Source organism: Macrobrachium nipponense, chromosome 37, assembly GCF_015104395.2.
Source record: "Macrobrachium nipponense isolate FS-2020 chromosome 37, ASM1510439v2, whole genome shotgun sequence".
NCBI classification, from domain to species: Eukaryota; Metazoa; Arthropoda; class Malacostraca; order Decapoda; family Palaemonidae; genus Macrobrachium; species Macrobrachium nipponense.
The window spans coordinates 45726855-45742105 of record NC_061097.1 but is presented as its reverse complement, the minus strand read 5'-3'; the positions used below and the strand labels follow the sequence as shown (position 1 = coordinate 45742105).

The window sequence follows — 15251 nt, the reverse complement described above, 5'->3', positions numbered from 1 at the left end:
GCCTTTTTTTGTTTATCTTCTCTATGCTGCGTTCATAGGGTTCCACTGCTGAATATTGCGGGGGCCAGATAAAATAGATATTGATACAATAAACCCGTTTATCAACACGATTCGTGACATGGTTACGTCTGAGGATTTGTTTTAGAAAAGGTTACGTGGATTTGAGACTGAAAGGTTAAAGGACTTTTAAGGTCAAACCTTCAGAGGAAGTTTATAAATATTACCGTTATGCGCGCTACAGGTTTAGAGGCCTTTGAATATAGATATATATATCTATCATATATATATATATATATATATATATATAGTATAGTATATATATATATATATAATATAAATAAGTATATATCTATATATATATATATATTATCTATACATATATATATATATATGTGTGTGTGTGTGTGTGTGTATAACTGTGCTGCATATATTTGTTTTGATATGTAAAGTAAGCGCATTAAGTTGAGTAATATAATCAAGGATATTTTTCGTCAATATGTTTCACGATTCAAAATTTACCCGTGAAAAACAATTACTATTTTGCTTTCGGTTTTGCTGCAACACGATAGATAATAGGTATAGGTCTAAGGTTAATTCACAGAAAGTTATGTGTCTAGAGCATGGTGTATAACTCCAGTAACACATTTTAATCAAATCTTACAAATGTTTCCAATTTAACTTGTATTGGTGTTAGTGGGATAAGCGTTGAAAAATTATTAGTATTTATTTTTTTACGCCGTTTTAACCACACGGAAGCAAAACGAGTAAGGTGAACTAGGCTGACTCAATTCTTAATGCCACCAATATGACCACTTTTTGTCAAGTTTTTACGTGGCAAGATATACAAGGAGATGCCGTAATTTGTACTTGAAGAACTGTAACAGTTATATATTGCTCATACTGAAAAAGAAAAATTGTTTCAAAAGTTTCTTATCTGAATTAATATTCTCTTTAAAAAGATCTCGAATCATATGTGAGCAGACGTATAAGATTGATTCGACTAGGCCGAGTTTAAGTCGTGAATAAATGCAATACAGTTTAAACCATTTCTATTCATTTAAATGGTTTTTTTTTATTCATTTAGAATGCTTCTTTTCAAAAGATGTTATCACATTTTTAAAGTTAGTATGGATACAAAGGATTACTGTTTTATTTAAAGTATGTGATTTGTTAAATGTAGGCCTATGTTCCTCCGACTAATTGATTCTCTTTATGAGACATTGAAGTACTGACTCCTGTCTTGTAGATTAGTCTAGGTATAAGTTAATTTCACGTTGATATATAACTTAAAATTATCTTAGGCCTAGGCTAACCCGCAAGACAGGATTCAGTACTTCAATGTCTCACATTGAAGTACTGATTCTTGTATTGTACATTAGCCTAGGTCTAAGATAATTTCACGTTTATATATAACTTGAAATTACCTTAGGCCCGGCTAATCTATAAGACAGCTGAATTGTAATGGGAAAAATATTCCTTTAATTATTAGTGATTTATTCAGGAATTGATTCACCATCCTCCTCTAATATCTTTACACTACTGTTGTAAGAGTGATTGGAACTGTAAAATGTTTTCATTTTTGTTGTGGACACGAGTGCATAGCAGTGTAACCAGTCCTCTGTTTTGTTTATCTTTCACTTTGAGTATGGGAGCTCTGTCCTGAATCTTTCGTCTGCATTTTGGTAACACTAGCAAAACATGTAAGAATCACGAATTCATGCTCTCGTGTGAGAAGGACGTCAACTGGTCCACCCTTCATTTGGCTATTTTACCAAATTATTAATACAAATGATTAACTATCCCTTGCAAGGGATCTAGTCCAGGGATCTAGTCCGTAAATTAACCAAGTCTAGGAGGCTAGGCCTGGGAGAAATTTGGCATGATGTAATGAATAATAAAGAAACGAACTGAGTACCAGGAATTTCCTTCAGTGCCATCGTACCTTACCCCAAAAATGGAAATCAGCACTTCAGTTGCCTCTCAGTGGGAAGACATCACCTGGCCTCATCAGTAATAAGACCCATACACACAAGGAATATCATGTAATAGCAGGTAGGACAGGCCTACCCTAATTCCCAGGCAGCGTAAACGTCAGTCTTCATACCCACCGTGTCAACTATGACACAGTACCATTCTCCGACTCCTGTCTCCGGGCAAGAAGACTGACAACAGTGCATATGTATACTAATAGTATTATTATTCTCGTATATCTTAATGTCATGGTGAGGGAAAAATCCTCCCTTGACAGAATCAGCGCTTCAGTGTCTCACAAAGAGATGTCGAGTACCCAGAACAATATGAGCCCACAGTGAACGAATAAAACAGTGAATTGTTTGCAGATTAGAAAGGTCCTAAATTTAAATACCATCTTAAACTTTATAAAATGTGTTATATCATGTGCAAAAGATGCATTTTAAATGAATACAAACTATTTCATTAAAAAAAAAACAAATAATTTAAAGTGTTTTGTATCAATTTTCGACTTAACTCGGGCTTAGAGCTGATCTTATGTTCAAGTGTGATTCGAGATATCTTGGAGACAACTATTAATATAGATAAAAAAAAAAACTTTGGAAGCAATCTCTTTTTATCGTGAGCAATATATGTGTTACGGTTCTGGGCTACTAATACATATTGCAGCAACTTTTTGTAACTGTCAGGTGAATGATTACGCTACTGACAGTAATACAAGTTAAATCAGAAAAATGAATTAAATATGATTAAAAGTCTTAATTGTTACCAGTTCTTTTGTTTTTTTATGACCAGGATATGCAAATGTAAATCTCCTTTTTGGCCAATATACAATGAAGCAATGATTATTCTGTGGTTATAAAAAAAAATGTCTTTAAAAACCTGTATATTGATTCGTATTTCCTTGGAGTCATGTACTTTCGTAGCAATCGACCACTCAAGAGATAAGAATCCACGAAAATTTCATTCTTGTATTGACAATAAACAAGAAAGATAACTAACGAATTAATCCATTACGAAATTCTTGTAAGGATATTTACAATCTCGTGGTGTAACCTAAGGAAAATTGTATAATTGAAAACGCCACCTTTGACAGCGTTGCCAACGCTGACGCATTATTTATGATTGTTTAATATACATGACCTGAAGTTCCTTTTCTATTGGTGATTTCGTCAAAGAAAACGAGAATTTACGCAAATTTAAACCATTTAAATAGATAGAATATAAATGGGAGCTCCTTTAGTATTTACCATGATCCATATAAGCGTTTTAATTTTGATAACCTATTTCATAATCTAGTTATGAATTGAAATTGAAAGTCGTTAAAATTCCCATTTTCTTCCCCTCGGGCATCCCGCAAGGTGGGCAGATTGACTAGAGGGCAGAGACCTCCTGGGCACTTCCATATTGTCCTTACCGGCTGAGTAGTAAACGTGTACCACTTTTCATTAGTAAATTTTTCGTTGCTCCCTCGTCGGATTAACTTCTGGATTTGGTAAGATGTTGCCGCGATGTGTATATACGTTGGACAATGCCCTAAGACGCATAATTACAGTAAATTTCTTCTGAAATAGTGATTTATAACTAGGTATAAGGTGTCAGTTCAGCTGTTCTTGATAGGTAGGTCACTCCAAGTCAGACGGTTTTCCTTCTGTTATAGGTCAAGTAGTAGCTTTATTACTAGTTTTACATGGCTGAAATATTGTGTAACTGAAAGAAGTGTAATGTACAGCTATGATGTTATTGGATTTTTACCCCAGACGTGACTTCCAAGGTCATTTATACCATATTACTGCAACGAGGTCAGTCCAAGGATAGCTAGGTATTAGCTATACTACCAGATTATGGTATTTGCTAATCCATCCTAGGGTAATTAACTTGACCGCTCCCCAATCAAAGCTTGTTTCCACTCAAATAGGCCGAGCCTATGTAGATTTAGGTATTCCTTTTAGTTCCCCCTAAAAATTCAAGATTTCAAGTGTCTACCCTAAGCCCCCTGAACGCTGCGTGGGGTTAGAATGCAGAGTAAAGGGTTGCAAGTTACTTTTGGGGTCCAGGGAGGAGAGCAAAGTCCCTTTGGCCAGGTTAGGACTCGTCTGTGTTTGAAGGTAAGTTTGGTTTGGCCATAGGTAGGCTATTAGCGTAAAAGTACTTGAATTAATTTCGCTGCCATGAGCCCATCCAGGCAGCACACTGAAACCTCAACGCTCCCTGGAAATAAAGTGTTTTCTCCTAAATGATGAAATAATGGGATGATTCAAGCACTTTTTTTGGGAACTGGCCACGTTCCGAGAGAGGTGGCTGCTATGTCGCCGGGGCTTTGGTGATTTACCCTAGCTACCTCTGAAATGTCTACTACAGGTATGCCTGCTTACTCTACTGCAGCCCTAACCTCTTACCTACTATTCGCTCTTATCGTAGTGTGGGTACATACTTGGTTAGCAGATTTTGTAGTCTAGACCTGTGGAGGAATGGGTATGAACAAGTAAACATGGAAATTTTCAGTGTTGTAATATTGTTGTTGGATACTAGAGCCTAGTATCGTTGTGTGGACTAAGTAAATTAATCAATCCTTCATAAACCAACTGTATTTGGAGACCATTATATGTGGAGCATGGACCAGCATGACAGGCAAAGGGAAAGAGGCTACTATAGCCTATGCTTATGCCCATACCTAGTCTATAAAAGAAAACTTCGCATCGTAAGTATAGGGTAGCAAACACGATACGTGAAAAAGTGAAGGTTGGTTTAAAATTTAAGACTACTACTATGGCCTATTTCCTGCCGATTGCCGATGCAGTGTTTACTGACTTTTGCTTTATTTAGTATGTTTATGTCTTCGGTTTATGTTTTTGATATAACTTCTCTGGTTTTATATTTCATATTTATCCCCAGGGGGCTTGTACTAAACATGCACTATTTTGCATGTAAACTGGTACGTATTTACTGAATTAGAGGGTCATAGTTGTAGTCTTCAGTTTGACCAAGGGTAGTGTGCAGACAGGCTAAGAGCAGTGAAGTCTTACTTTTTGGGGAGGGAAGGGGAACTTGGATTTTTGAGTTAAAGGCGTAGCATCTGAGGCTACGTTAGATAATGGGAGGTGGCTGGTTAGGTTGTATGTCCTTTTGAAGCGCTTAGTACAGTTAAGGGGTATCCTATGCCAGATCAACGTGACCCTGCTTTCTACATTAGTTCGCAAGTAAAAATATACAGCTATTTTATTAATTTAGTTTTACCCTAACATATTCAGGGAAACGTAAATGGTCCTCTGAATGATCTGCAAATAACCTTAATTCTCGTTCATTTGTAATTTTTTTTTTTTGTAGTATGTTTTAATATTTGTGCTAATGACATTTTTTCATACTCAAAAATTCGATTCAAAATCATATAGAAGAAGAAAGAGCTTTACACATGGTTTTGTTTTATTTTCACTTGATTTGTTATACTTTAATGATTTAGTCCATTGTTTTCAAAAAATAAATTTATGTAACAAAAAAAAAAAACTTGGTTAACTACATTTACATCATACTCATGATAAAAAATCTTTCAGGGATGGCAGCAAGTTTTTTGGTCGAATGGTGCCCGGTTAGAGCATCTCTGCGGCAAAATTGTCAAGTCACTGTAAGTTTGCTCGTGAGAGTGAGAATTGTTTTGGAGTTGGTTACGCAGTTTTCCTTATTACAGATTTTGAAAGGCAAAAAGTTTCATATATATTAGTTTAAGGTTGCTGTCAAAGTCGAACAAACACCCCCCCCCCCCCCCCCCCCCCCCCCACTCCCCCCCCGCCCCCCCCCCCCCCCAACATCCTAGTATGTCAGAGAGACATTTCACATTTCTAATGTAAATCTTAAGGTTAGTATCAGGTTGGATAATGTACTCATCTCATTATTTAAAGTTCAAATACCGTGGTGCAAAGAATCATTGGGGGTTTGCTTTGGTTCATTTTTGCTCTCTAATCTACTGTCAAGAGAAATAAGATGTAAGCACTGCCTTCTTTGAGCATTGTGCTTCAGAACAGTATGCATTGTCATGGCATACCAGTTTGAAAGTCCCATGGGGGTGTTAGCACCATCAGTGCATCTCGTGCAGTGCACTGTATGCATTTCTTTAGGTTCTCTGCAGTGTCCTTTGGCCCCTAGCTGCAACCTCTTCCAGGCCTTCTACTGTACCTCTGTTCATATTCTCTCTTCCATTTTACCTTCCACCTTCTAGGTGTTCATATTCTCTCTCTCTTCCATTTAACCTTTCACCTTCTCCTAACAGATATTTCATAGTGCATCTGTTAGGTTTTGCTCCTCATACACTTGTAAAACCTTTTTACTCTCAATTTGTCTTTCTGCTTCACAAGGGGGTGCATTGTCATGACATAACCTTTCAAAAGATCACCACCTGCCAAAGGAGATTCTTACCAAACAAGCCGTATGTTTGTGGCACAACAGCCCTAATTGTATGTCAGAGATACTGTTGTCTTATTTGGCAACAGAGAAATGCTGTATCCTATGGAGCTGGGTACTCAAGGGGATATTCCACATAAGGAGGTACTTAGTGACGTCAGTGCATTTCAAGTGGTGTACTGTAGGCATTACTTGAAGTTCTTGTAGCATCCCTTTGGCCCCTGGCTGCAACTCTTTCATTACTATTACAGTACCTCTGTTCAGATTCTCTTTTTTCCACCGTGCTTTCCACCCTCGCTTATCAATTGATAAAACATTAATTTTAATGCTGAATGACTTCGTAGGTTCCAGTGTTTGGCTTTAGGCCAAAATTGTACATTCCAGTTCAGATAGATAGTTAGCTTGCAGTGTTCTAACATCATCAGGATTCCCCATGCTTAACTTACTCCATTTAATTAAGCTGTCTAATAGCAATTGCCTCTCAGAACTACTGTAGAACCTTTCTTCCTTTAACCTATGGGTTGTAACAGGCTTAAGCCATCATGTGTAATGAAAAACCTACGTGTAGGTTTTTTAATCACCAAGTAGGAATTACTTGTAACATTTTTTTTGCTACTGTTTTTATTAGAAAATGGTAGGAATTAATATCTTTAAGACATCTTGATTAATATTAACGTTTCATCCTTATTGTTTTCATGTTTTCATATGGTCTGAACTGGAAAATGTTTTTGAGTTGAATCTCTTTAGTTTGTACTTCAGTCTTCTCAAAAATGGACCCAAAGAAATGTAGAGAAATTACATTCATAATTTTCTAACTTATAATAGACACACATATATTTTAAGAGTGAAATAATGGTAAGTTACTGGGTGTTTACATTTATAAGTGTTTCCTGTTGGTTTGCCTTTTATTTTTGCCATTAAAATAAAAGCGACTCGCATGTAAGGTTACTGGTTTATCTGTTGTAGAGTTTATCTTTGGGTCTTGATAGTTCAGCTTAATCCCCATGCTGCATTTGGTACTTCACACTAATTTTAGCTTTCTCTCTCCTGAGAGATTCAGCAAATTTTACAAAAACGCTTGATGGAAGTGTAAGCTACACAAACTCCTGGACCTTGTTAAAGCCACATTGTAAATGAAAAAGAGGTGATTATTTTAATCTAAGACCTAGAGATGTCTTCTTACAGACTTTCCAAAAATTCAGATGTGGTTGCATTAGAAATTTGTAAATGCTCACCAGTTGTGTAATGGGGTGTCATTATCAATTCTCCGACACGTGTAAAAACTACACCTTTTTGTTAAATTTTTACTCAGGATTAACAACTGGTTTCTCTGCACCTATTAAATTTTTGACAAGATTAACAACTAGTTTCAGTTTTTTATTTTGTAATGTAGTTATATTCATTTATATATTACCTTACAAAATTAGCATACAGCTTGCATAATTGAAGACATTTTATTTAATATTTATTGTGAATTCCCTCTTTCAGATAAGAGACATCACTGCAGCATAGACAGCAGTTTTAAAAGGTGCACTGGATAACGTCTGCTTAGAACAATATGTTAGTTGGAGAAATGTCATTCAAATAGTGAATGGAAATTAAAGGTGAGTTTACAAATTTTGGAGATAGTAATAAGTAATATTTTCCTTGGGAAAATTAATATTCAAAGTTATACTAGGTTTTAAAATTTTATAAAATTCCTAAAGATATTACCAGAGTTTTCATAGCTCATATTCATGCTGTACACAGCGGAACTCGGATGTGAGTAGGTTAAAGCACTTTTAAACTAGCAGTAAGGTCACAATGTGTTTTTGTGAAGTTGGAGACTTTCTTAACCTCATAGGTCTCAGTGCTTGGCCTAATTCTACATTCTGTTAACCTTTGCACACTATTTTCAAGTATAATCAGACTCATCCTGTTATGTGATTTTATCCTCGTATTTACTTTTGAACATTTATTGAGCATTTTTTTTATATGAGGTACCATATCGTTCCACTATCAGACGACCTTTAAATCCTAAAATTCACCCCTAAAAATTGGAGGTCATCCTACAACGACTTTTCTAAAAATCAAACCTAGCATTCTAAGGCCAAGCTTTGCTCGACGAACTTTGTTCGATGTGACGTCAGAAGCAGAGAAACTGCGGTAAAGTTCTGACTTTTCCCGCTGTTTCTCCGCTTCTGACGTCACATCGGACAAAGTTCGTCGACCAAAGCTCGACCGTGTGGACGGGACCAAAGTGATGTTTATCTGTAGGCTGGCTTATGGCCTCAGGGTGATAACCACCAACATACACGAAAAGATTCAAATTATGAAATAAATTGAGGAGAAAAGTAATAAAAACTATTTTTATTTTATATATTAGTGGCATGTCGTAATAAACAGCCTATTCAAGTAATAATTCCATATCAATGAAGTCAATTTTAATATATAGCTTGATGGCAGTAAAATGCAATCGGGCGATGATTTTAACATTTTAAGATGTAAACGGAACCAGAATGCAAGTGGCACATGGATGCTTTGCTCATATTTTGTAAAACAATATTATGGCAATAATACGTGCACTATAATTGGATGCAGTAAAACAACAGGTTTATCAAAATTATCATTATTATATCAATACAACTATAATTCAACTTTTACAAATAGATATGTCAATGTAAATCTCTCTCTCTCTCTCTCTCTCTCTCTCTCTCTCTCTCTCTCTCTCTCTCTGCAATTTGATACTAATGGTAACAGCCATTAGAAATATAGTTAGGGGGTTCTATGTCAGGCATGTAAGGTTGCTGCTTACTTAGATATATTTAAGAAAAGTCAAGAAATTTGTGTTCCCAAATAACTTATGTTTTTACTTTTGAGTTTTGATACAGTTCAGGTCAATCCCCATATTGCATTGGGTAATATGGTCTAATTTTAGCTAAATCTCTCCTGAGAGAGTCGGCAACCACAGGTCTCCAGTTAGGAAGCTCTGGAAATTGGTGGAATTATATACAAACTCCCATGACCTTGTGAAAGCCAGATTGTTAGCCAAAAATAGGTCATTAGACTTAGACAATGAGAGATCTGTGTAGGATTTTCCAAACATTTTGGTGTGGTTGTTTTAGGAATTTGGTAGCTATCAGCATTTTGTAGTAGATTATCAATTATCAATGTGTAATAGATACCCCTTCTAGGTAAATTTTGAACAAGATTAAAATTTTTCATTTTTTTTCTGTAGGACTTGTATTCATTTATTTATTAGCTTATGAAATGCCATATAATTTGTGCAATTGAAGATTTGCCTTAATGTTAATTTCCCCTCTTTCAGAAAGGAGACATCACAACAACTTGGTAGTTTCAAAAACTGCTTTGGATAACATCTGCCTTAACTAATATTGTAGGAGAAATTTCAGTCAAACAATGAATGTAAATCAAAGGTGAGTTTACAGATTTTGGATGTGGAATTTGTCCTGGAAAATTAACTATTCAACATTGTAGGTCAATTTTACAACAGGTAATTAGAAAAAAAGATATATTACCCAGTTTACACACCTTATATTCGTACTGTACATAGTGCAACTGGTATGCTAGTGAGCTAATGCACTTTTAAAAAAGTACATTAGGTACTAAGATAGATTTTTTCATTCTGTAAAGTAGGGGATTTCATTAATCTTAGCAGAGAATTGTATTCAATTATATCGGACTCATCTTGTCATTACATTTAAAGTTGACCGATATTTGACATAAGGTATTTAATTTTGATGTAAGCATTCATCTTAGAATAAGGTATTATTTTAATAAAAACTGTTTCATCATGAACCTAATGTGAGTTTTAATATATATATAATGAGAAGGAATTGTGTTGTACTTGCATTTATTTAAAACTTATCTCCCATAAGCTCTTGTGTTTTGCATATTTTCTCAACCAGTTTTAATAAGGTATTGAATGAAAAAAAGTGTTCTATATCATTATTTCAAGAATAAAAAAAAATATTTATATGTAAAAGAAAAGGAATGGTTAAAAATGTATTTTACTGCACAAGATCCTTAAGGTTGATGAAAAACAATTAATTGTTAGGAGAGGTTGGAAAGGAAGATGGGAGAAAGAGAATATGATTGGAGGTACAGTAAAACATCAATGTAAAATGTGTAGGATGTTTGTAACTAGTTTGTGACTTAGTCAACTAAGTTTACAAGCCTGTCTTATGGTTAAAACAAATATTTTATCAAGTGTTTTAGGGATTTCTGTATGCTGTTAATTTGCCACATTTTCACGCTAAATCTTTTGGTAGAGTTTTTAAATTTTATGATCCATTTTTAAGAAATTTCTCCATTTTTATTTAATTGCGTCCTCCTTGGGGATGGTGCTCTCAGTTGTTGCAGTGTAGGCAGCACAAGGATATTTGCAGTGTCTGTTTATTCACCAGTTCCGTAGGCCTTGTAGCCTTTTGCCTTGCGTTGCTTCTGTTCCTTTCAACCATTTGGTGTTCTAAATGGAATACTTTTGTCTTAATTCTTTGCTTGTTAGTAGTGGTGTGTTTAGGATCAAATGTGTTTCTTGAGATGCACCCATAATTAGTTGTAGGTAATCCAGATTGATTTCAAAAGATTTTTTTTTGTGGGAAGCTTTTTTTTCTGCTGTAGTAATTACATATATGTCATCTCTTCTAGGAATACACGGTTTTCTTCATGGAACGGTATAAGAATGGAGTCCTCCAAATGGCATGGAAAGTTAGTTAAAATCTTGTCAAGAAACTGAACATACAAGGACATTGATGAGGTCGGAAATGCTCTAAACCCAGTTCTGCATGGATAGGCACAGGAATGAAGTCTTTCGCAGACCTGAAAATATTTCAAGATACCATGACTAAATTACAGGAGGAAAAAACGTGCACAAGATTACAGGAAATATGCCGGGATATTGCTGAAGCTGGAAATGTAGCCCATAATGGAAAGACTACCTATGCTGCAAGAATGACGTCTTCTACAGAGTTGGCGATTCATCAAGACCCAAAGATTAAATAACAGGGAGTTTCATGAGGACAGAATATGCATGAACATCCAGGAAAATGCTCCATAATTTATAGGCAGTGACCAGAGTAATTTTTATAGGAGGAAGTCCTGTACAACTGTAAACTACTTGTTGCCTGGAATATGAAGAGATGCAGAGGAATATATATAGGTGGTCTGAAGTCAAGAGGTAGATACGTTAGCAGGTTGTGAAAATTTAATTGAACTGATATCTGGTGTTACATAATATATAATGTAACTTACAAGCCAGTCAATTCTTTAACTTTATTCTGTCAAAATGTTATTACTTAGACCCATGCAAAGTAATACCAGGTTTATGGAAAGCTGAAGATCAACTGCTAGTTGTTACATAATAGATGTAACACTAGCTATCAGATCAATTCCTTAACTTTTTATAACCTGCTCACGTACCTACCTCATAGTTCAGACCATTTAGGTACTCAACTAATTCTTCAATTTACGTACTCCATTAAGTATTTTATTTAGTTGTACAGACCTTTTCCTACAATCACCCTGGTTGCCTAGTTAAATTGTGAAGCACTTTTCTGGACTATTATGTTCTGCCCTCAGAAATTCCCTAAAATTTAAAATCTTTTGGGCCATGACATGATATCAGCTATGAGGATATTCTTTTGTCATGAAATGCCCAATGTAGGAGAGAATATGGAATAAGGGAAATTAAATACTCTTCACATGGAATGGTTATTAAAAATTACTAGGTAACATACGTTCATTTATTTATACTCCATGCTTTATTTATACTCTCAGTACAGGTGTCTAATTTCTTCGTTATCTGAAACATTCATTGCTTGTTCTGGTGTTTCTCAACTCAGAAAGTCCTAAACAACAGGCTAAATGAAAAAATCCTAAACAACAGACTAATTTTCATTTAAGTACAAGTCAAAGAAGATAGGGCAAGGGAAGATTCTGAGAACAGTAAATTGTTCTGAGATTAATGCTAGAGAGAACATTGGCCACAAGATACATTACGAGGGTCTGTGCAAGACATATCTCTAAAGGTAAAACTACCATGATGTGTAAGGCAAGACCTAAATAAAAAATGATGCAGAGCTTTACAGCAGTTTTGATGTAGGTCTTCCCTTGCACTATGGCAGCTTGCCTTTGTTTCTTTTACGCAAACCTTCATAGCATTTCTGTGGTAGAAATTAACTGTTCTCTCAGGAGCTTCCCTTGCACAAATCTTCATAGCAACTTGTCCTCCACAGACTTTTGTAGCAAACGTTTAGTCGGAGGCAAAGTGCTCTCAAATAGATCTTTGTAGCATATCCTCCAAATACCTTTCTTCAGGGTTGACGCCTTTGTATATACCCCTACAGACCCCTACAGCCTTTCAGTTACTGAAAGATGTACCCTGTAAAACATAAGTAAACTTTAATAATGTAAAGAATCAAACCTAAATTTCAATAAGTAAAGCAGCAAATAAAGATTTTAATAAAGAAACAAATTAAAATTAAGTGAAGTCAAATTCTCAAATGGAGCTGAAAATGGTTTTAGCTTTGAGTAATGAACTTGACAAATATGGAAACATTGTATTTTTATGCATTTCATCGAATTTTCAACTTTAAATAAAAACATTTGAAAGTCTAGAAAAGTAAGATCTAAACTTTTAAAAAATCTTGTTTACACATTTACACAAGAATAGTATGCGTACTTTCCATTCCATTTTAATTTATTATGCATCCTCTGATAACTAATTGCAGGTGGTATAATAATAGATCAAGGAGGAAACCGAAATGCTTTGATTCTGGCATTTGTGATGAATAAGAAGATACCCTTATTGAGCAATACAAACTTGGTGAGACGAGACAAGACTTTTCTGGCTTAAATGCATCTTACAAGAGTGGAAGTTCAGCTTAAATGTTGAGGTGGTGTCACCTTGAAGAGTTGGTTACCATTCAAACTTTCACACAGTATTCACAAGCAAAGTGAAGACTTAAGTAGCAAGTTTTAAGAAGCAACATCAGCATGACAATGGAGTCAAATCCCAGATGAAGAATGTTGAAGTGAGTTTAAATCATTGAAGGGGGTTTAAATCATAATAGGGAGATCAGCCAAATGCCTTGATAGGAATAGCAAGATGACCCTTTGAGCCAAGTCTTAAAGTAACTAGTTGCAACACAATTGGCATATAAGAGTGGTACCTTTCTCTTCTAAATAAATTTTTTCCTTCTGAAACAGCAGGAAAATGTCTCCCACCCCAATAACTCGACTGGATCTAGTGGAACATAAGGGTGAGAATCAGAATCTAATTTCCTTATGACCAGTAAGCTTAGTTGCAATAAGTCCTGATTCTAGACCAGTAACCAGAAGAGAGCTACTAAAGCATGAAAAGTCGAAACCACCAGCACAAACAAAGTGCATGGGGACTTCAAAACAAATACCATATGGTTTGTGTAACTATCACTAAACTGAAAAAGGTAATAGCTTTCTGGAGAAATGTTGCATCTCTAGCGACAAGGCCTATGATAAAATTATGATTTAAAGCCTCTGAAGAGAGGAAACCACCTCTAGGCTGATAATCTAAAGTGCAAAGCAAGCATCACCAGGAACAGACTACTTTCAGTATCCAGTTTATAAATAAAGAAAATTCAGTGTTGGCTAAAAACCTAGACATTAAAAAAGTAGTTTAAATAGTTGCAAGCAGTGTCCTAGAAAACTAGGGGCTTAACACATGAAGGACTGACCTCCAAAACCATACAAAAATTTAGTTAAATCAGGTTGTAATAACTAGACACTGGAAGGAGAAGGATATTAAGACAATCACGGTAAGAATTTAAAGAACAGATGGAATTTAGATACTGCAAATGCAGACCAACACTCAAAGGTAAAACTTATCGACTTGAAACAAAGCCACAGGGAACTTTTGAGAAATATTTGAAGTAATAAAATTATAAGCTAGCATCCATCTGTTGAACAGATTACCATAAATGAACAAAATGCCACTTTACCATTTCTGTAGGGTGTACATTTTCCAAATATTTCATATGGAAAAATATAGTTTTGAGCTGAGGAATAAGCTACACTTGAATGGCCAATAATTTAAGACTTAATACTTAACTTTTACCTGAATCCAGTGGTCAATGTACTCCAATTTAGAGGCAGTATAATTTACTTTGGGTTCCAATGGTTCTCAGTCTCCTGCATATCTGTAAAAACGACGAAAGTTAGTTCTGATACGAACGTAACAAATGCAGCTTACTCGGTCAATCTATAACACTAACATAAAACACTGAAGTTTATGGAACTCATAAACTGGTTGGAAATTTTTGTAACCTTTGGAAAACTCGGCTGTCAAAATTACAAATTGAAATATGTGAAATACGTTGTAGAAAACAGGTGGATTTTTATATGGTTTGGTTTTACGTAAATGAAAGTCTTTAAAATGTTTATAATGAAATTAAGTAACTATACAGATAACTATTAGATTTACGAATTAAAATACGTTCAGTTACCAGTCATGGTTGTATAAAATAGGTTGTATCAGGAATATTACTTATGACAACCATGATTTAATATACTGGAAAATATATAATTGCTGTCAAATTACTAATACAAAGGGACCTTAGAGTTGATTACTGGATAAAATAATTCACTAAATATCATTACTTATTTAAAAGCAACACTCTTTCGAAGATCTTAAGTTTACACCGTTTGACACATACCTTGTGAACACGCTTCAGTGGCGTGGTTGTTATGGTGTTGGGGTCCCACCTCGGTGGTCGCGGGTTTGATTCTCGGCCATTCCATTGAGGAGTGAGAGATGTGTATTTCTCGTGATAGAAGTTCACTCTCGACGTGGTTTGGAAGTCACGTAAAGCCGTTGGCCCCGTTGCTGAATAACCACTGATTCCATG

General features: G+C 35.3%; 1 long non-coding RNA gene across 1 annotated transcript in view; it reads left to right on the top strand.

The window, feature by feature from the left end:
• Nucleotides 1-12450, top strand: part of LOC135208979 (uncharacterized) — a 31093-nt gene extending 18643 nt beyond the window's left edge. Inside the window, exons 3-5 of the long non-coding RNA XR_010313268.1 lie at nucleotides 7855-7970; nucleotides 9674-9782; nucleotides 11017-12450. This is a non-coding gene — a long non-coding RNA (uncharacterized LOC135208979). The remainder of the gene's footprint in view (nucleotides 1-7854; nucleotides 7971-9673; nucleotides 9783-11016) is intronic.
• Nucleotides 12451-15251: the final 2801 nt, after the last annotated feature.